This window comes from Lepisosteus oculatus, chromosome 14 (genome assembly GCF_040954835.1).
Source record: "Lepisosteus oculatus isolate fLepOcu1 chromosome 14, fLepOcu1.hap2, whole genome shotgun sequence".
In the NCBI taxonomy this organism is placed as follows: Eukaryota; Metazoa; Chordata; class Actinopteri; order Semionotiformes; family Lepisosteidae; genus Lepisosteus; species Lepisosteus oculatus.
Window position 1 is genome coordinate 30,351,887 of NC_090709.1, and position 20,163 is coordinate 30,372,049.

The 20,163-nt window shown below is 46.3% G+C and overlaps 1 long non-coding RNA gene, 2 other non-coding genes and 1 pseudogene across 3 annotated transcripts; 3 read left to right on the plus strand and 1 right to left on the minus strand.

Moving 5' to 3' along the window:
* Positions 1–136: 136 nt before the first annotated feature.
* trnal-caa (transfer RNA leucine (anticodon CAA)) lies at positions 137–249 on the plus strand. The gene is made up of 2 exons: positions 137–174; positions 204–249. It is a non-coding gene; the product is annotated as a tRNA-Leu (tRNA).
* Positions 250–3,935: 3,686 nt separating this feature from the next.
* Positions 3,936–4,054, minus strand: LOC138218944 (5S ribosomal RNA; annotated as a pseudogene).
* A 6,141-nt stretch (positions 4,055–10,195) lies between these two features.
* Positions 10,196–11,042, plus strand: LOC138242430 (uncharacterized). Its single transcript, XR_011191561.1, has 4 exons — positions 10,196–10,306; positions 10,505–10,603; positions 10,681–10,754; positions 10,922–11,042. It is a non-coding gene; the product is annotated as an uncharacterized lncRNA (long non-coding RNA).
* Positions 11,043–19,041: 7,999 nt separating this feature from the next.
* Positions 19,042–19,114, plus strand: trnaf-gaa (transfer RNA phenylalanine (anticodon GAA)). Its single transcript has one exon. It is a non-coding gene; the product is annotated as a tRNA-Phe (tRNA).
* The last annotated feature ends 1,049 nt before the right edge of the window (positions 19,115–20,163 follow it).

Below are 20,163 nucleotides of genomic sequence, written 5' to 3' on the forward strand. Positions count from 1 at the left end.
GAATAACAATCCACCCGTATATTTGATTTTCAAGATCCATTCAAGGCAACTTGGCTCTTCGTAAGCAAATAATTTCAGGGAAGAAACTCAGTTTAGTCAACTACTGGTGCATTCAGCACAGCACTTGCTCTTGCTTGTCAGGGTGGCCGAGTGGTCTAAGGCGCCAGATTCAAGGACATGTGTCTTTCCAGTGGGCTTGGGTGTTCTGGTCTCCAAATGGAGGCGTGGGTTCAAATCCCACTCCTGACAGCTCCTGTTTCTACCTCTCTTGAATTGTTCCAGTGCTAGCTGACAGTGAATGACTGAAATATGAAAGCAAGCAAGTCAGTGCAATTTATGAGTATTCTGCACTGTTAAAATGCACAGGTTTTCATACTTTTTGGAATTCATAGCTCAAGAAGTGACTCCTGTTTCATTTTCTATTCACCAACTTGATTTGCATTCCGCCCTCACACCTCACAACAGAATAACAAACGGCTGTTTCGAACGGAGTTTAATGTCGGTTTTTTACTTTATTAGAGAGAGGCACTGAACTTTGGGGAACGTGACATCCACCCAGTATTACTAGTAGGTTGATAAATATAAATGTTCTTTTTCCCCCCGTATGATACCTCGCGAAATATAACGATGGCCAACTCCTTAAGTCGAAATTTAAACCCTTCTCACGCTACAAGACAGTCCGTCAACATCGCCGCGGCCCGAAGCGCGACCTTCGGTATGACGTTGGCGGAAGGGGGTAGGGTAAGTACGTCACAGCCAGGGGAAGCCCCTATCACGTGAGAGGGGTGCGGCGGGCAACTAGCCCACGGGGGCGAAGAGAAGTTGATTTGCGTGGAGTGTGGAAACACTACACGACCGGGCAAGCGAGCCGTTTTTTTTGTTTTGTTTTTTCCAGAACATCAGAACAACCGCAAAGATGACCATCGATCCACCTCCGGACGTTTCCTTTTTTGTCCTCTTTGGCCTCCAAAATAAAAAAAAAAACTGGGATCCATCGTGGCGTTGCCAAATTAAAACGTCAACCACTTTTCGGGCTTTCGTGCTGTCCATGATGAAACCGTCATGGTTGTGTAAGCATACGTTACGTCACAGACCGGCGGCGCTCGGACGTGAGGAGTGTCGTTACGTTTTTGAAATGGCACGTCAGACAAGATCTCTGACAAGCTCTCCGAAAAACCCAAACCTGTAAAATTCAATTTCAATTCAGTTTTTTTATATAGCGCCTTTCACAACAAGAATGCCCCAAGGCCCCAAACAAAGGAGTTGTTCCACACCCCCGCCACCCTCTGAGTACAGTAGAGCCCCCTGTAATGACTGGAGGAGCTCACCCAGCTGTGTCTGGAGAGAAGCCGGGGTATCGGCTTCAACCACAGGGCTGGGCGGCTTGTTCCCCACCCCCACCCCCTTCTGTGTACAGAAGAGCCTCCTGTCCTGACTCCAGTAGGAAATGTCACCTGGAGGCAACACACCGGCTTCTTTTAACAGATGACCTCGGGAATCGGGAACAACGGAGCTGTGTGCGGCCGTCTGTACGGAGGGGTTCAGCGCGGGAGGGCTCCGGGCTCGGGTCTGGACCCGGAGGGGGGGGGGGGCTGTCTGTGTGGAGTCTGCATGTTCTCCCTGTGTTCTCCGGGTCCAAAGACAGGCTTTTGGGCTAATTGGCTTCTGGGAAAACTGGCCCTGGTGTGTGTGTCCTGTGATGGAGTGCTGTCCTGTCCAGGGTGTGTGAGTGAGTGTGTATTTGTCATGTGATGGACTGGTTCCTGTCCAGGGTGTGTGAGTGTGTGTGTCTGAGTGTCCTGTGAGGGACTGGTTTCCTATCCAGGTTGTGTGTGTGTGTCCTGTGAAGGACTGGTGTCCTGTTCAGGGTGTGTGAGTGTGTGTGTGTGTCCTGTGATGGACTGGTGTCCTATCTAGGGTGTGTGTATGTCCTGTGATGGACTGGTGTCCTGTCCAGGGTGTGTGAGTGTGTGTGTGTCCTGTGAAGGACTGGTGTCCTGTCCAGGGTGTGTGAGTGTGTGTGTCTGTGTGTCCTGTGATGGACAGATGGTACCAAGCCTGGACACCCATGAGACACTGGCTTCCTCAGAAGACTCTCACGGAGGGCACACTGTCCCTAACCCGGGTCCAGAAGAAACTACAGTGATCTATAATTCCTGCGCCTCGGAAGGGTTTATGACGTCTATGTCCGGCGCCCGCGACCGCGGACCGGCGGTTTGGCGTCGCGCTCCGCAGCTCGAGCTTCGGTGCGAGGCAGAGCGGGAGGGAGTCGATGTGGCCTCGGTGCCATCTTTGCTGGTGAGTCAATTGTGACCGTTGCGGTACAATAAACCATCAATAAACCTTTTCCCACCCCGTCCAGTATTTCTGTCGCGGCCCACGTCCCTTACAATCGACAAACTGTTAAAAAAAAACAGTAGCCCTTCGCAACATTACACGCCATTTTTTTTATTTTAAACGTCCTCTAGATACGCAGGTGGCTCGATACCTGTCTTATCCTCGCCGGCGTCTTTATACCGGCAAGTGAATTTTATTTGGGGTCCCTCAGAATTGTGACAGAAATGTCAGTGAACCACAATAAAAAACGAAACTTTTTTTTTAAAGGCGGTGAATGGATTTTCTGAGTAACCGTGTAGCGACTAACATAAGGAAAAAAAAGTTGTCTTTTCCTACGAAGACGTTTTGGTACAGGACTTTCTTTAAATATCAGTTGTGCATAGCGTTTTACAAAAAGTTGATGATGATCTTGGAGATAATTGCAAAGGAAAATTGAGATAACTACCAAAACGTTACGTGTGAAACGACAGGACAGAACTTTGAACCCACAAAGAAACAAAGGTATGAAATATTGCCTCGTCATGGGGGGTTGATAATTGTAGTAAGTGTTCCTAATTTTCGTAAAGAAATGTATATTATGGGAGTCACACGTGAGATTTAGTGTATATACGTTTCATATTGTGCATACATACGTGGTTAAAAAGTGGAATGAGTATGATTATAAACTCGTGTGTCCTATAATCAGATAATTTTTGAACAAGCTTTGATTAGACAGGTGAAAAACAACATCAGATCCTTTTTTTAATATATTCTCACGTCTGAATATAAGCTTCTCCCCTCTGGCCAACATTTCAGGGCTCCCAGGTGTAGATCCCAAATTGAAACAAATATTAATTTGTTACCCAGTTAAACAGTTAATAGAAGTGAGTGACCAGGGTAAATAAAGGTGGGTCAGTGTAAACTGTTTATTCTGGACCAGACTTCGTCATGTGTGATATGTCATGACTTCTTATATTAAGTTTTATCTTTATATTTAGTTCTACATGTGTAATAGATGCGATGTGTGTCCATAAAAAGGTTTCTCCAGGGGAAAATCAAGTTCGTTTTAAAACCGTGTTTCCTTTTTAGGGTACGTTTGCATTCCAAGTGTGGGGTTTTTGCCTTTTTATCATATTTTGGATGTGAATCCGTGGTATTTTTGCTGAGACAAGTTGCCTTTCTTATACGCGGAGGGATCTGCTCGTGAGATGTCCGCTTGGTCCATTTCTGAGCTCAGTATAAGGTGTAGAAAGCACGACTGTCATCATCACCCGCCTCTCACCCAGGTGTGGAATAATGTTGTGACTATTGCTTCAGCAATAACATGCTGATTGCATGTTTCTAGATGGGTATAACAGAGATCTCAACTACTGAGGGGCCTTATTAATAAAGTCTCCACAGCCGAAGCGCTGTGTCTCTTTTCAGCTGGCGATAAACCTTTCCTCGATCCTTTGCTGACTTGTAAAACTGTTCCTGATCAGAATAAAAAACGCTCCCGCTAATACACAAGCACCCGTGTCTCGCCAAAGCTGACAAATAAACAGACGGACAAGCCGCACTGCACGTGTGAACAGGGGAATGAGCGAGCGAGCGGGGATAGGGCGCCTCCTGCGCTTAAAAGCTTGCAGCACCTGGTATACCCAGGCGGTCTCCCATTTAAGTACTAACCAGGCCCATCCCTTTTTAGCTTCCGAGATCAGACGAGATCAGGCATGCTCAAGGGGGTGTGGCCGTAAGCGAGAGCAAAGCTCGCTGGCACCCTTCTTATTGAGAGGACAGCTCCGTCACCTCTTTTACGACGCTACTTTTTTTCCCTTGCGTTTTTCTCTTCTTCCCACGTTCTCTCTCTTCACTGCCTTCGTCCCCGCTCTATTTCACTTCAGCCTTTCACTCTTGCTTCCTTCCAATGAGGACGGAGCTGCGGGAGAAAGGGCGCTATAGAGGATCGCTGTGGAGAGCTGCTGCTGTGCTTTGACATCTGAGCTCTGTGGAAAACGATCTCAATACAATTCTGAAAAACGCGACTCTCCGAACGCCAGCCGAACAAGTCTCCACAGCCGAAGCGCTGTGTCTCTTTTCAGCTGGCGATAAACCTTTCCTCGATCCTTTGCGGACTTGTAAAACTGTTCATGATCAGAATAAAAAACGCTCACGCTAATACACAAGCACCCGTGTCTCGCCAAAGCTCACAAAAAACAGACGGACAAGTCGCACTGCACGTGTGAACAGGGGAATAATAATAATAATAATAATAAACTTTATTTTATATAGCGCCTTTAAAGGTGGCTTCTCAAAGCGCTTTACAGGATGACAATAACAATAAATAAGAAGACTACAACAATAAATAAGAAAATTTCACAAGACAGGACACAATTATAATTACAACAATACAACAATAACAATAGAGGAGACCGTGGAAGATGGTATTAAGAAGAGCAGAGGGGTGAAGAATGGAACCAGTTAAGTAAAGGCTTTTCTGAAAAGGAGGGTTTTGAGTCTGGATTTGAAGGAGTTTAGAGAAGGTGACTCTCTAATATCCTTGGGCAAAGAGTTCCAGAGCTTGGGGGCATAGCAGGAGAAGGCCCTGTCGCCCATACAATGTAGACGGGCTTGGGGGACAGTAAGGAGGGCAGAATTTGAAGAGCGGAGGTTGCGAGGTGGGGAGTAGGGCGATAAAAGTTCAGACAGGTATTGAGGTGCCAAGCCATGTAAAGCCTTGTAGGTGAGCATGAGGATTTTAAAGTCTACGCGGAATTTGACCGGAAGCCAGTGCAAGGACTCCAGGATAGGAGTAATGTGAACACTTGCACTAGACCTGGTCAGGATTCTGGCTGCTGAATTTTGGACATACTGCAGCTTGTTCAGAGTAGATTTAGATACCCCAGGGAGCAGAGCATTGCAGTAGTCAATTCGAGAGAATACAAATATGTTGATCAGCTTAAGATCACAGTTAATGATAGCATAGGGCGTAGTCTTGCGATATTTCTAAGGTGAAAAAAAGATGTTTTGACAGTATGCTGTACATGTGGGTCGAATGTTAAGCCAGAATCTAATATAACCCCAAGGTTTTTCAATTTTGATTGGAGCTCAAGTACAGAGCCATCTACAGACAGGGTTACATGGTTGTTGAGGGCGGTCAAGGGAGCTGTGAACAAGGAGGTTACGCAGATTAGGTGGTCGGCGATATGAGATGATAGGGCGATCAGAAAAGAGGGCCCCAATGGAGGGATCATCCTGTAGGATGGAAAAGTTCTGGTTAATGGTCCTGGGGATAGGAAGTGTGTTAGGGTGGTAAGGAAGCACCAAAGGAATGCAGTTTTTACGGCGGGAGTTCCTGATCGGGTTGATGGTCCGGGGGGTGTTTTTGGCTCGGGCAAGGGCCTTGTCAATCACACTGCTGGGGTATCCTCTGTTGATGAAAAATGAGTACATTTCGAGGGCTTGGTTCTCGAAGTCGATGTCGTCGCTGCATAATCGTCGTAACCTAAGGAATTGTGAAAAAGGAAGAGAGTTTCTAGTGTAGTTGGGGTGAAATTAGCTGTACAGGAGGTAGCTGTGTGAATCCGTGGGTTTGTAATAAACTGAAGTGGACAGTCGGGGGTAGTTGATAGACAAGTGGATGTCTAGAAACGGAAGAGTGGTGGAAGATATGTTAACCGTATATTTGAGGGACGGGTGGAAGTTGGTGAAATGGTGCAGGAAGAACTCAAGCTGATCGTTGGAGCATGTGGCGGCACCGACGCAGTCATCAATATATCGCTTGTAGAGGTCAGGGACATAGCCAGTGTAGGAAGCGAAGAAGCGTTCTTCTACCCAGCTGACAAAAATGTTGGCATAGCTGGGTCCCATTCTGGTGCCCATGGCAACTCCACTGACCTGTTGGTAAAAAAGATTATTGAAAGAGAATGCGTTCAGTGTGAGGACCAATTCTGCACGGCGTACCAGGGTGTGGGTGGGTGGATCAAGCACTGTGCGTTTGTCCAGCATGTGCTTGAGGGCTGTAAGGCCGTCATTATGGGGAATGACGGTGTACAGAGATGTGATGTCCATGGTAAAAATGTAGCATTCGGTACCCTGAAATTGGAAATCATTAAAAAGTTGGAGCGCGTGGTTGGTGTCTTTGATGTATGAGGGAAGATCTTCAACCAGCGGTCTCATGAGGCTGTCGAGAAAGGCTGAGATGTAAGTAGTTGGACAGTTACATGCTGATACGATGGGGCGTCCAGGGGTGTCCGGTTTGTGGATTTTGGGGAGGAGGTATAATTGAGATACCTGTGGATGTTCCATGATGAGCCGGTTCGCCTCCTGGGGGAGCTCGTTACTGCTGATAAAAAGGGAAATGGTGGAAACCACTTCCTTTTGGTAGTCAGTGGTAGGGTCCTGTTGGAGAGGGAGGTAGGCAGAAGTGTCAGTTAGTTGTCTAGAGGCTTCAAAGATATATAGATCCTTACGCCACACCACAACAGCACCTCCTTCGTCCGCTGGTTTGATGACAATATCATCCCTGTTGCGGAGAGACTGGAGCGCCTGATTTTCTCCTTGGGTGAGGTTAGACCTATGTTTACTGGGTATAGGGAGTGCCTTGGGAGCTTGATTAGTGCATTGGTTGATGAAATAATCAACTGGTGGAAAACGGCCAGAGGAGGGAGTCCAACAGCTCTGTTTGGGATTAATGTTGTTAATGACATCAATAACCGGGTTGTTATCAGCTGCCTGTGAAGAGAAATTGTCGGCAAAATGTGCTCTGAGACGGATCCTGCGGTAAAAGCGGTTAAGGTCGACATTGGTCTGGGTGATGTCCAGTTTCCTGGGAACTGGTACAAAACTGAGCCCTTTGCTGAGGAGGGATCGCTCATCCTGTGAAAGGGAAGGGTCAGAAGGTATGGTGACAACAAGGTTAGGGTTGGTGAGGGTGTTCGGGGTGTTGATGGTTTTCTTCTGTAGAAGATGACTGAGTTTTTTGGCCTTCTCTGTAGTGAGAAACTGGTCGAGTTTAGAGTTGAGAGATCTAATGAGGTTAGTTATGAAGGGAAGATGATGTGGAGCTGTCAGCCGTAGAAATTCCTTAGCCTCTTTGATGTTGTTGTCGGAAAGGATAATCTGTTTTTTGAGGGAGAAAATGGTAGAGAGCATTAGTTTCCTAGAAAATTGTTTTAGAAGTCTCTGAGTGTTACTCTGGGTGGTATCAGAGTCAAAAGAAAAGGTATTAAATTTAAGGCGAAATCCTTTAGGGATGATATTATGTCGACGACATCTGTAAAGGAATAGAAGGTGGTTAGAAAGCCTGGTCTTGGAACAGATAGCTGTAAAGAGACGGAATGCTGGTTTAGTGAGAGAAGCGGGCAAGTGGCCCAGGGAGGAAGAGAAGGTATGACGAAGAGATCTAGAAAAAGATTTGGAGGAAGGCATAGTGGGTCGCATATATTTTCATTTTTCTCTTTTTTACATAACACGCTTTCGAGAAATAGACTGTCTTGTAATGAAAGCTGCATTAGAAAATGTGTATCTAAATTAAAATCGGGAATATGTCTTTTGCGTTATTCAGCTTTCTTGGGAACACTATGGGATCTCAGAATTGTGACTTAGAATCATAGAATTGCGACCTAAAAACTCAGAATTTTGACTTTATATCTCACATTTGCAACTTCGAAATAGCCCATATTTCATTGTCTGTCCTTTTGTTATTGTAACGGATTCGGGTTCTAGCCAGCAAGACCTGGGTTTGAGCCAATACGGGGTTTGAGGCACGAAGTAGGGTGGGAGCGGCGAGGGCACAAACCCTAGAACCCGAATCCGTTACAATAACAAAAGGACAGACAATGAAATATGGGCTATTTCGAAGTCGCAAATGTGAGAGATAAAGTCAAAATTCTGAGTTTTTAGGTCGCAATTCTATGATTCTAAGTCACAATTCTGAGATCCCATAGTGCGTTTTTTTTACTCCCTGGCGGAAACGGGCTTCCATAGGTTCTCAGTGCTGCGAAGCAAAAGCAATCTCTGGAAAATCAGACAAATTATTATCAGATCATGTCAAAAGCTGATCAGTATTTCTTTACTGGGAAGCAAAGAAATGCTTGTATTACACATTTTAATATGACATGCAATTACACATGAAAAATAGTAAAATTATTTTCATTGCGGTACGTGTTGATAGAACAGCCCCCTCGATAAAGGAAAGTGTGGACGGACGTGTCGCATGTTCCGTACTCTGTCTGACAGCGAGTTTAACACACTTTCCTCGGAAATTAGAAACTAATTGAACAATAAATTAATCTGAGCAAATTTTACACGTGTGGGTGATTTAATTCTGTCGAAATTGCGTGGAACTCCTCCGCTGAGGTCAGATACACACGGGAAAGTGTTCAGGAGGCTTCACGGAGTCCCGCCTCATACTGGAAGCAGGTTCTAATTAGACGCTGAGAACAATCCGGGTCTCTGTGTGTAATTGATTGTGTTGATTGAGCGGTAGTGTGACCAGGTGTGCGGTAGCAGGTCCTGCCAGTATAAAAACCTAGTCACCGCGTTCACACTTTATGCTTTCTTGCTTCAACACGGTTTTGTGGTTTACTTATTTTACTCCTGTAGCAATTAAGCGGGACGTTAATTTGGCGATGCGCTCGTTTCTCTTTGTGCTGTGCCTGTGCGCAGGGGCCGGGCTCCCCGCACTGGTCTCCGCTGGGCCGGCTGGCTGGGACTCTCGGGAATTGGCGCTCCAGGCCGACCTCCCGGCTCCTGAAGATGCAGCCCAGTTGGAGGACTTGAACCTGGCAGATGCGCCCTCCGAAGACCTGTCTACAAGCGAGAACGACTCGCAGTCCTTGGCTCCCGACTTTCGCCGCCTTCCCGTGTCCAGAGACGCGTACTCGCCCTACTTCAACAAGGAGAAGATGAAGCCGGCAGCCGCCCCTTACCCGCCTACATCAAGAGCGTCCTGTTTCCTCCCCAGCGAGGGCGGCAGCCGGCTCGCCCGGCCATCGGGGGCACCCGAGCAGTGGCTGTGTGGTGCGACTCCAGCAGGATGTACGTGAGGGTCAGTCGGCTCCTGTTCGGCTTCAGCTGTCGGCCATCGGAGGTGACCTTGGGCAACTGCAGCGTCAGCCGAACCACACGCCATTACTTCTACTTCATCTACGGGCTTCACGAGTGCGGTACCGAGCGATCGGTAAGCGGGTCTTCATCTACAGGCAATGTATTGATGTGAACTGTAGGGCTAGTGCCTTTCCTGGGAATACCCCTTCCTCTGTGACCTTGCAGGTTGTCCAGGGCCGCCTGGTGTACTCCAACACTCTCCGCTATGCCCCGCCCTCCTCCAGTGCGCCTGTGCATCACTTCATTCCCTTCTCTGTGCCGATCAAGTGCTCCTACAACAGGTAGGCAGGGCTCTGCTGCTGCTGGGAAAGTGTCCAGAAGCCCTTCATCTCCTCTGTCCTGCAGGTTCCACTACTCCTACAAGGTTGGCTATGTCCCCACGTGGGCCAGGAGAAGGACCTTCTTCAAGGACCTGAAAAACAAGCACAGCTTTGTCCTGCTCACCACCAACTGTAAGCTCCTTGAGCGAGTGGCTCCTCCTGCCAGCAGGGGGTGCTGTGTGCAGGTGTAATGCTGTCTTTCTCTCTCCAGCCCACTGGGTCCGGCTCTCTCCTAAGGATGAGTACTTCCTGGGTCAGCCCATGTACTTCCAGGCCACTGCCTACTTTGCCACAGCGGAGCAGAGGCTGTACATCCACTAGTGTTACGTAACCGAGAAACCGGACCAGCACTCGCAGCCCCGTTTCCCTGTGATCGATAACTTGGGGTACGGCCCCTTCTGGGAGCAGAGGTGGGCAGGAGCCCCGAGAGCCTGCAGGGGTTCATCCTTGTCCTTGTCCCCAGGTGCATGGTGGACAGCACGGCAGATGGCTGCCTGTCCAGGTTTGTCCCCTCCAAGCAGAAGGATGTGCTCCGCTTCACAATTGATGCCTTCCTCTTCCAGAAGAAGCTGTCCAGGAAGGTACTGCTCTCAAAGGCTGCTCAGCCTTCTTGCTCTACTGATCCATTGTCTGCTTTTCCATCCATGATCTAGATGTGAACCAGACTGTGGCAGCTGTAGTGCCTAGAGCTGCCAGCTTGCCTTCACTGATGGCAGAAGGTCCTTCTCTGTCCCTCTATTGGCCTTGATCCCTTAATGCTGTGACCTTCCCTCTTGCAGCATGAAGTGACTGAGCTGTACATGCACTGTCATGGCTGTGGCTCCTGCTAAAGCAACACCAGGGACCAAGTCCTGCACCTACAACAGGGAGGCTAAGAGGTACTTCTGCAAGGAACCTGCTGAGGGTGCTCTGGGACATGCCAGGTGGAGGCCTCACCTGTCCTCCTCTCCTCCAGGTGGGAGGAGCTGTATGGTGACCATGAGGTCTGTGCCTGCTGTGAGTCCAGGTGTGCTGGCAGTCAGAATGAAGGTGGGTCTGGTTCTCTATCCCTTGTGGATGCATCTCTGCCCAGGAGACAACCATGCTTGGACAACTGAGGAATGATCCCGTGCTGGACAAAGGGACTGTGTAGATGAGTAGACTGTGGGTCTCTGGGTATAGCAGATCCCTCACTCCTGGGTGTTACTTGTCCACAGGTACTAGGAGCCTGGTGACCAGCAGTCGGGTGGCTGTGGCACCAGTAGAAGCTCCTCTGGATGTGGGAGCTGACTGGACTGAGGATGAGGAGGGAGACCCTCAGAGCTCCAGTGAAGATGCTGAGAGCACCAGAGAGGATGTGGAGGGAGCAGAGGACTTTGGAGATGTTGGCCAGTGGACAGGTAGGGTCTGGCAGGAGGAGCTCCTGTAGGGGTGGGTGTCCTGCAGTTCAGCTGGATTGTTCTCCTTCTTCCTCCCCAGGTGCCTGAATGAAGGCTCCAGCCTGGCCCTTGTGACTCTCCTGCCTCCAGTCGCCTTGTAATGGCAACATTTCAACAAAGCTGTGAAAGACCCTTCTGCCTGCCCTTGTTTCTTTATGGTTTACAGGTTTGAATGGGGTGGAGGAATTCAAGGGAAGTGAGACCCATTAATAAATTAAAGTACTGTATTTGTGGGGGTTCCACTTTCAAGAATGCTTCCTGTATTGCTGCCAATGAGGACTGAAAATGGCTGGAGTTATAAAGCATTGTACTGGGGGAAGATGGCCGCACTATTCCTTGGACAGGTCATTGTGACTTTTTTTTTTACTGTGGGAGAGACAGAGGTGTTCAATATACTGGAAATCCTCCCGTTTCCGAGAGGGGTAGTGCTTATGGAGTGAGTTGCTACTGTAGTGCCCAGTAAGAGTGAGATCTGATGTCCTATTCTGGGCTGCACAAACTGACTAAAATAAACACAAGGAAGGAATTGTCAACAGGGGCTTGGTGTAAAGTAGGCCTTCCTTCCTTAGCAGAGGAACAATACTGGTGTGTGAATAATGGTACAGTTAGAATCTCGGAGGTCTTATGTTATGGGTGTTGGTTTCACAGCAGTGGTAGTGGACAGTCATAAGTATTAGGATTGAGACTGGAGATCCCAGTACTTGATCCGGAAGACAGGTGTTCACAACTACCTCTACCAGCAGCACAGATGGTGTAGATTGAGACTGAATGCTTACTACACAAAGCCTCTCCACTGTTTCAGTGTCCCGTGTCATGGATTTCAAGTGAATCCTAGTCTTCCTTTGTGACTACCTATAATTTGCACAAATCATGATGGCCCACTAAGGCTGTCAATTTTTAGCCCTACTGCAGTGCCCTATTAAAGTTTCAAGGATTTAGAATAAACTATTTTATATAATGGTTCCGAAGGTGGCTTCTCAAAGCACTTGACAAAATTACAATTAGAATACACAGGATAAAACAATTCCAATAGATTGAGGAGAAAAGTAGAAGCAGAGGGGTAAAGAATAGAACCAGTTCAGTAAAGGCTCTTCTACAGAAGAAGGTGTTGAGTCTGAATTTGAAGGAGTTTAGGGAAGGTGACTCTGGTATCCTTGGGGAGAGAGTTCCAGAGCTTGGGGGCATAACAGCAGAAGGCTCTGTCACCCATACAGTGTAGACAGGCTTGGGGGACAGTTAGGAGACTAGAATTAGAAGAGCGAAGGTTATGATGTGGGGAGCAGGTTGATAATAGATCAAACTGCTACTGAGAAGCAACTGAAATGTGATGGCATGTTCTACATTTTATGCAAGACAGGTAATGTTAGGATTTTATGGAACAGTGGTAATGGCAGCACTTTTGAGGATCGTTGGTACAACGGCAATGCTCAAGGATTCATTTCTAATATTGAGGACAATGGGTTATATACCCATCGTTCTTACCAAAGGATCAGAGACCTTTTGCTATATATAAAGACTCCTTTCCACCACTAATTTATACAGGTTTGGTCCATTTGGGCTTTATCAGTTAAACATTTAATATTGTATTTGTCAGTTTGTTGATGCCTATATATCACAGTGATCTGCACACACATCTTTGACTGAATATGGGCTGCCAAACCTCTCCACCAAACTTATGTATCACGGTAGGTACACAAGAAGTTTCTTTGTAATAACAGGGTTGGTGCCAGTAGTCAGATTGGGTCAATTGCAAGGTAAGAACAGCATCGCATTAACTGGAGATGATCCAGAGATTAGCATGCAGCTCTGTACGCCAGATTACTACCGATTTGCAACGCGCTCGTCTGCTGACTTTAGTCCCCTGCTCAATAATCACAATGTTCCCAATTGCAATGAGCCCAAGGAAACAGCTGCTGCTCTCTAGATGACACTACAGGACAGGACTAAGTACAATTCCTGCAATAGACTAAGCAGTTTAGTGCCAAACTAATGGAACACTGAATCCTATGGGACAGTTCCGAATGTAGTAACAGCTTAATACTGAAATAATATCGTAAACACCTTGTGATCTTAAGAATCTGTCGCTGTTAAAAAGTATTATAATAATAAGCTAAAATTGTACTGCAGCCACAACACAGTGGACCTGCAGCTCCTGTCCTGATCATACAGAAAGATGTCATCACTATGTAGTGTGCTCTCTGAAGGCACCAGTTCTGTAGGGTTTGGGCATTTACTGGGACAATTATTAATTGTAGCAGTAAATCACAAAATTATTCTTTTAATGGCTTTAGAATCCAACCATGCGATATAACTCAAACAATGCACACACACAGGTACTAATACACGAGGATACATTTCTTAATATATGGAATATGCATATAAACCTAACAGATCTTATCGAGAGGGTTATCAGAATACAAAGGGTATATATTCAGTCAGTTACCAAGAGTTACATATATCAAGAGGACATACGTTCAGTATATCATTCATTTAGACCATTTCGTAATTGAACTTGGTTACAACGTCTACATTAGATACTCAAAACAAGTACATAACTCTTAGGAATTAAATTGATATCAACTGTTTGGGATAACAATTGAATTCTCGAGCTGTAATGCATTGAAGTTGAATACTCATCCAATCTCTGGGGATTCAGATCTCCTGCGGGCACAAAGAAACAGTTGCAGGCTGTTGCTGTCCAATCCGCGCTCTCTGGCTCGGTGCCAGGCTGTGCTGTGCGGCTTGTGACGGTGCGCTGCTGATGCTCACTGACCAGCTAGTTAGTGTTGGCTTTAACTAGCAAAGTTTGCACACAGGAGAAAAGATGACTGTGAGTCCCAGCAAGTCAGGAAGTGGACCGGTTCGTTCCTGATGAAGAGCTAGTTCTGAATAGTGATTCAGCTGTCAACAGTTCCGACCTGTTCACGAGGCCTGCTCGGGTGGATCCTCTGGTTACTCTCTGGCAACCTCCGCTCTAGACTCTTAGAACAAAGGAAAGTTCTGGCACTCGGACACACTGGCCGTTCCATGGTTGTCCGGGCTGAGTCTCAGGATGGTCAGGAGGCGCGCTGCGAGAATGTCCTGCCCTTGGCAGCCTTTCTGCTCCTGGGCCGTCCCGCCCTGGAATTGTCTCACACTCCTGGAATTCTCCTTTGAATTCCCTTTAGAATAGTCTTGGAGCTCTGTGTTGCCTGTTTTTACCTGGAGGAACTTCAGCTCGTTCATTGGATGAAAGTTTCATGGGCATCAGAGACCCACGTGGGTTACTCGGCCCTACCAGTCCCTGATTGGTTGATCAAGGTGAGATATGAGTCACTTACTCCTGACACTTAGGAATGCAGTCCAGATGTCCATCTGGCACTCCCTAGACAGATAGGCCCCAATGGATGCCCACTGATCATGATAGCTAGGCTTAGCTAAATGCATCCCCATTTGGGAGCTGTCCCCTATCAAAAGAAAACATCTTTAAATCACCCTGCCTGAATAGCTTGAAGAGAGAGATGGGGCCTCATTTGGGAAAGCACAGCAACACTTAATTCTGTCTTATTAATAAGCATTGCCGCTACAAATAGTAGGAAGAAAGATACAATGTTTTGAAAATGTAATATGTTTTAAAGGATTAAAGGGAAAAGAAATACTTTATATAAACTAATTCAACTGAGCTCCTCTAAACAATATAGCCTGAAGAATTGCCAAAGCACAATGTATCAATTTTGGTGACACTGGGGTAAAAGGATCACAACACACAAGGAGCCCAACCACAAGGCTTATTTTCAACAGCAAAATTTGTGCTTGATAAAATTTGACAAAAAAAGGAATATTACACGCACGGAAACCAATATTTACCACTAGGGTAGAATGCAGCATAGAACAGTTGGATAGAAGGTTAATGTAACTCTATAGTGCATCACAGAAGTCAGTCTCTTCCCCCTCATTATGCAGGCTGACTTGTTCACAGTGAACTGTCCTCCAGCGATAGTCAGCTGTAATCACTGACGCAGACATGATGTTAATACTCTGACAGCATCTTGGCTGATTTGGTTAAAGTGTTTTCCTATTAAACAGGAGATTCTGCGTTCAAATCCCACCAGTGTCTTTCTTCCTGTCTTGTCTTACAAAATGAATCACTATGGATGATTACATGCAGCTTGATTTTGTTTAATGCAAGTTTTCATTCCCTTTCTGATGGCTCTCTCTACAGTAATTTTTAAAAGTAATAATCGGGATGGATTACTGTACATATCCTCAGTTAAGGGGAATATATAAGTAGTGACTATCCAAATTGCATTTTTGTGTGAAACGCATTTCAGAAAATCGAAAACTAATTTTCAAAACTCACAATAACAAGACAAAGGCAAAACATAAGTTCACTTGCACTTTATGCATATTTACCACAACCTTGCCTTCTGATCATAAAAAAGTCTTAATTTTAATATAGCAGTTTTAAATGGGACATTCAGAACATGGCATATGAGAATATATGATTAACAGAGGATGAGCAAAGGATGATCGCACTTTCTGCTTATTGCTATGAACCTACCTCTGGTTATAAAAATGTCTCAAAATTCTGACACTGAGGTGTGAGACCCAATGTAACAGGCTCTCATAATCCCGAAATACAAGAAATTTTACTGTAGCGTTTTATAAATTTGACCCTGTGAACATTGTATGTCCCTCCTTCCTCATTACCAAAACATCTCAATGTCCCGACACTATGTACATTTGTAATTACAACACTTCACTGTTTCATTTATGAGTTGTGACATTGTGAACATGGCATGTTAAAGTATATAGAAAATCTAGATCAGAACAGGCTAAATGCAATTCCTAGTGATTTATCATTTTCTTACTTTCTAAATTAAAAAAATATTTTTTCAGTGATTAGGACACTTCAGTATGACATAAAATATGCTTCAATGACAGAATAAATAATAATAATAAATAATCATGGAAAAAATACCCAAAGTGGACATTCATAGTTGTGATTATAGGAATGTTAGCTATCGGGTGGGTAGCTGCGTCAGCATGCGTAGGCTGCAAAGGAACAAGTAAAGGACTATTCCTGCTGAAAAGAGAAGAAAAGAATCACAATGTTTCGGCTGTGGAGCCTTCTTCAGGTGTGAGAAAGACAGGGCAGTAAGCAAAGATAATTTTCTTTTTATCTTTGCTGAATGCAGTTTATCGCTGATGACAACATCAAAGACATTAAGGAGTTTTTACGGCTAACAGCTCCACATCAACTTCCTTTCATAACTAACCTCATCAGATCCCTCAACTCCCAACTCTTCCAGTTTCTCACTTCAGAGAAGGATAAAAAACTCAAAATTCTCTACAGAGAAAAAACATCAACATCCTTATCACCTCCACCAATCCTAACCTTGGTGTTACTACACCTCTGACCTTCCCCTTTCACCCCTTTGCATCCTCAGCTAACATATTTTAATAGTACAACAAAATTACAATAGATTGTACAGTATTTATGTTTAAAATTAAGGTAAATGTGTCAAAATATCGAAGTCCAAATGCACGGTGCTAATGTAACAAAGCTTGCAAGTTCTTAAACAAATCTGCATTGTATTTTTAAAATATTTCAGCAGAGGATGCAACGGGGGTATAAATGACGACTCGACTTTTTCTTGGGTGAATTTGGTTTCCTGGGGAGTAGCGATGTTGGGAATACAGTAATCGGACATTTCCCAGTGATTCAGACACGTGTTAAGCACTCGCATTTCCTGCAAATATTGAAATGGTTAAGGTTTCGCTTAGAAATCCAATCGACCTTTGCGAAGACAATATTTACATCGCAAAAGAAACCCGTCCCTGGGTGGACTCGAACCACCAACCTTTCAGTTAACAACCAAACGAGCCACACAGACGGAATGGTGGGTCCCTGTCTCACCTCACAACTTTCCGGTTAAAAAAATATATTTTTTTGCCAGCTGGCAATATTTCTTCTGCACTGATAATCAAGAATTGAATTTCATTTCTCGCAAGCTGTGTGAATTTCTTGAAATACAAGTTTTCCAGAAAGGAAATTAATACATGCATTTAACGAAATCAAGCCCTTTGTGATAGTCCGAAATGGTACGTTATGTACCACAAGATAGGAAAAAAAACATGACTGGGATTTTAAGCTACGTGACCTATGGTACCAGACCGGGGAAAAGTTAGCTTGAAGTTCGAAAACGATTTTGGCACGCCTGTAGCGTTTACACGAAACCTCTTAGAATCGCGAGAATACTTGCTTTGTGTATAAAATACATTGTGAATGCTTTCTCAGCCTGTACTTTTTCGTTTATATGACATTTGTTTGACCAAGCACGAATATTCTTTTGTCCATATCATCGCAACGGAAGCACAGAACGCCTTCAAACCAAATGCATTTAAAAGACCACGACATGTGGATATTTCCACAGCCTCTACATCAAAGTATCAGTGAGCTAATTATCTTTTTTTAAACCTCCGGTTTTTCATCGATGCGTAATTACGCACTAACTGGAACCCGGGGGACCGCTGTGTGCACAAGTTCTCAACGCGAGAAATACTGTTCAATATGGCTTCATGCGAAAAACCCGTATATGACCATAGGCAACAGAATAGCGCAGTCTCCAATTACTCAGACTGTAAGCACGGGAATAAAGCTTTGTCTGAATTCTGAAACCCTTCCTTTACGTTCTGTTTTCATTCGGGTAAGAGTCAACTATATTCACAATACTACTGACAGCAGGAAGATTAAAATATTCTTTACTCAGCAGCTTATTAAAAACAGCTCCCATGATGTTCAAACCGATTTTTTACACAGAACACTGACACAGCTTTGCGTTCTGAATCTCTTTTTCTCGTGTGTTTATTTAATGTGGCACAATGTACTTGGATAGGGGTATTCTGTTCACAAACCAATAGCATTTAAACCACAGCACCCACAATGCTGCAAGTAAGTGTTTTACACACTAAGCAGAGAGCGATGTCTTCCTCGTTAGTATAGTGGCAAATATCCCCACCTGTCACGCGGGAGACCAGGGTACATCAGGACATGCATTGAAGTGAAAGCAGGATGCGCTGCGACATCCACTGTGCAGATCCTGCCACACTAAGAGGTGAGTGGGTCTGTTCGATCACAGCGCTAGGCGAATCCCCAAACAGTGTGCGTGGCAACAAACGAAACGGGCCTGTTTCCGCCCAGTTTCGATCAGGGGAAATCGGGCCCAGTAGTGGCGGGATCTGTACAGTGCATGTCGCAGCGCTTCAATGTGCTTCCTGATGTCCTACCCCGAGAACAGAAAGGACAGCGTACACAGCAACAACAGATCAGGTCTCTGCACTGGATCTAAGCTGCCCCCATCTCCTCTGCTCTGCGGGTCCTGCGGAGTGGAGTCCTGCCTGGAGCCGTGTTTGCAGGCGGCGGCTCCCCGCGCTCTGTCTGTGCGTCGTGTCCAAGAGCTCCTGGGAGGAAGAGAGAGCCCTCCCACTCGGGGGCTTTTCCACGGTCTGTGTGAGGAGGGGCGGGTGTGTCCAGTAGCTTATCGAGCGGAAGCCTGGGGCGGCGGAGAGCTGTGATCGTGCAGACCTTGAGGTGTCACCTCTTTGTCTGCTTTCCCGCCCCCCCTCTGCCCAAGCTCTGCTCCAAAGTAGCCCGGCAACCCCTCACACCTGCATTTGTCACAACCTAAGCTGTGGTCATGAGACACCCATGGGGTGTTGTTCTGTTCTTGTTAATTGTTTCCTGCCCGTCGCAGGCAGGAGTCCATGCGAGGAAGATGCACTGGACAGAGCTCAGAGGGCGCAGCTGGGTGGCTTTCCTTCTGAGTGACGTTCCTGCAACACTCTCCCGCTCCTCTTGGTGCGCTCATGCCGCAACACAGGAAGGCTGGAGCAGGTGGCCGTGGGCTCTGCGCACCGCCGAAATAGCTCATTTGGGAGAGCGTTAGACTGAAGATCTAAAGGTCCCTGGTTTGATCCCGGGTTTCGGCATTTTGTTTCATCGCACCCTTTGTTCCTCTCTCCAGCTCCCCCTACTTAAAGTGACGCGTCACTTTCTCAGCCCGAAACGCAAGTGAGACACCAGCAGCATTTCCCGGTTCGAGACCGGGCGGAAACAGCCTCGTTTTGCACGCTCCTGTACTTCACAGAGGTCTTGAGCGACCGGTCATTTGTTCCCAATGTATTTCCGGTGCCTTCGTGCACTCTTGTACCAAACGCACGTTCCTTCTGTACGTGGAGCCGATCATTTGCATTTTGGCTGTGCCGACAGACCAGGACGAGCTCTGTCGGCTTAAAAGCAGCGCAGGACCTGCAAGAACAACAGAAAGATTAGCATCCAGCGGGGGCCTCTTAGTGAGCCCAAGATCTCATCAAGAATCGGCTCCAGCAACAGGGCTGGGCGCATTGTTCCATTCTCCGACCACTCTCGGTGTAAACAAGTCCCTCCTGGTCTCTGCTTGAAATGCACTTCCCTGCGTTTGCTTTGGTGTAACTGGCTTCCCCTGCATGGGCGAATGTGAAGAAGATCCTTAGTAAGTCATTGAAGAAAACCGAGAAGAGGTCGGAGTGGCCTCTGTCGTTCATCAACGATCCAGTCAGGCAGTACTCCTCTGCAAAGCGCCGTTCGTTCACATCGATTGGCTTTTTTTGCCTTCATTCGTGCAAGTAGTAAATTATCTTTGTGTGACATAATTCGGAAAAGTCCTGACGTTGCATTTCAACTGAGCCCCAGTATACATCGACCCTTCGACACTCTGAGTGACAACTCTCTTGCGTGTTTTCTCATATTTATGTAGTTTGCTTGCATGATGCCGAGAACAACGTGGTTGTTCGCTGCCATATGGTGTAGGGGTTAGGATTCCTGGTTTTCACCCAGGCGACACGGGTTCGACTCCCGGTATGAGAACGTGTCGGTTTTGCCTCCTGCTTTCCAAAAGATCAGCACCGTGTACGAAGGAGCTGCATTAAAACCACTCGAACGTGCAAAACGTGCGAGAAGAGGGGGCGCTTGTTTCCAACCGAAACTTCTCGCGTGTGAG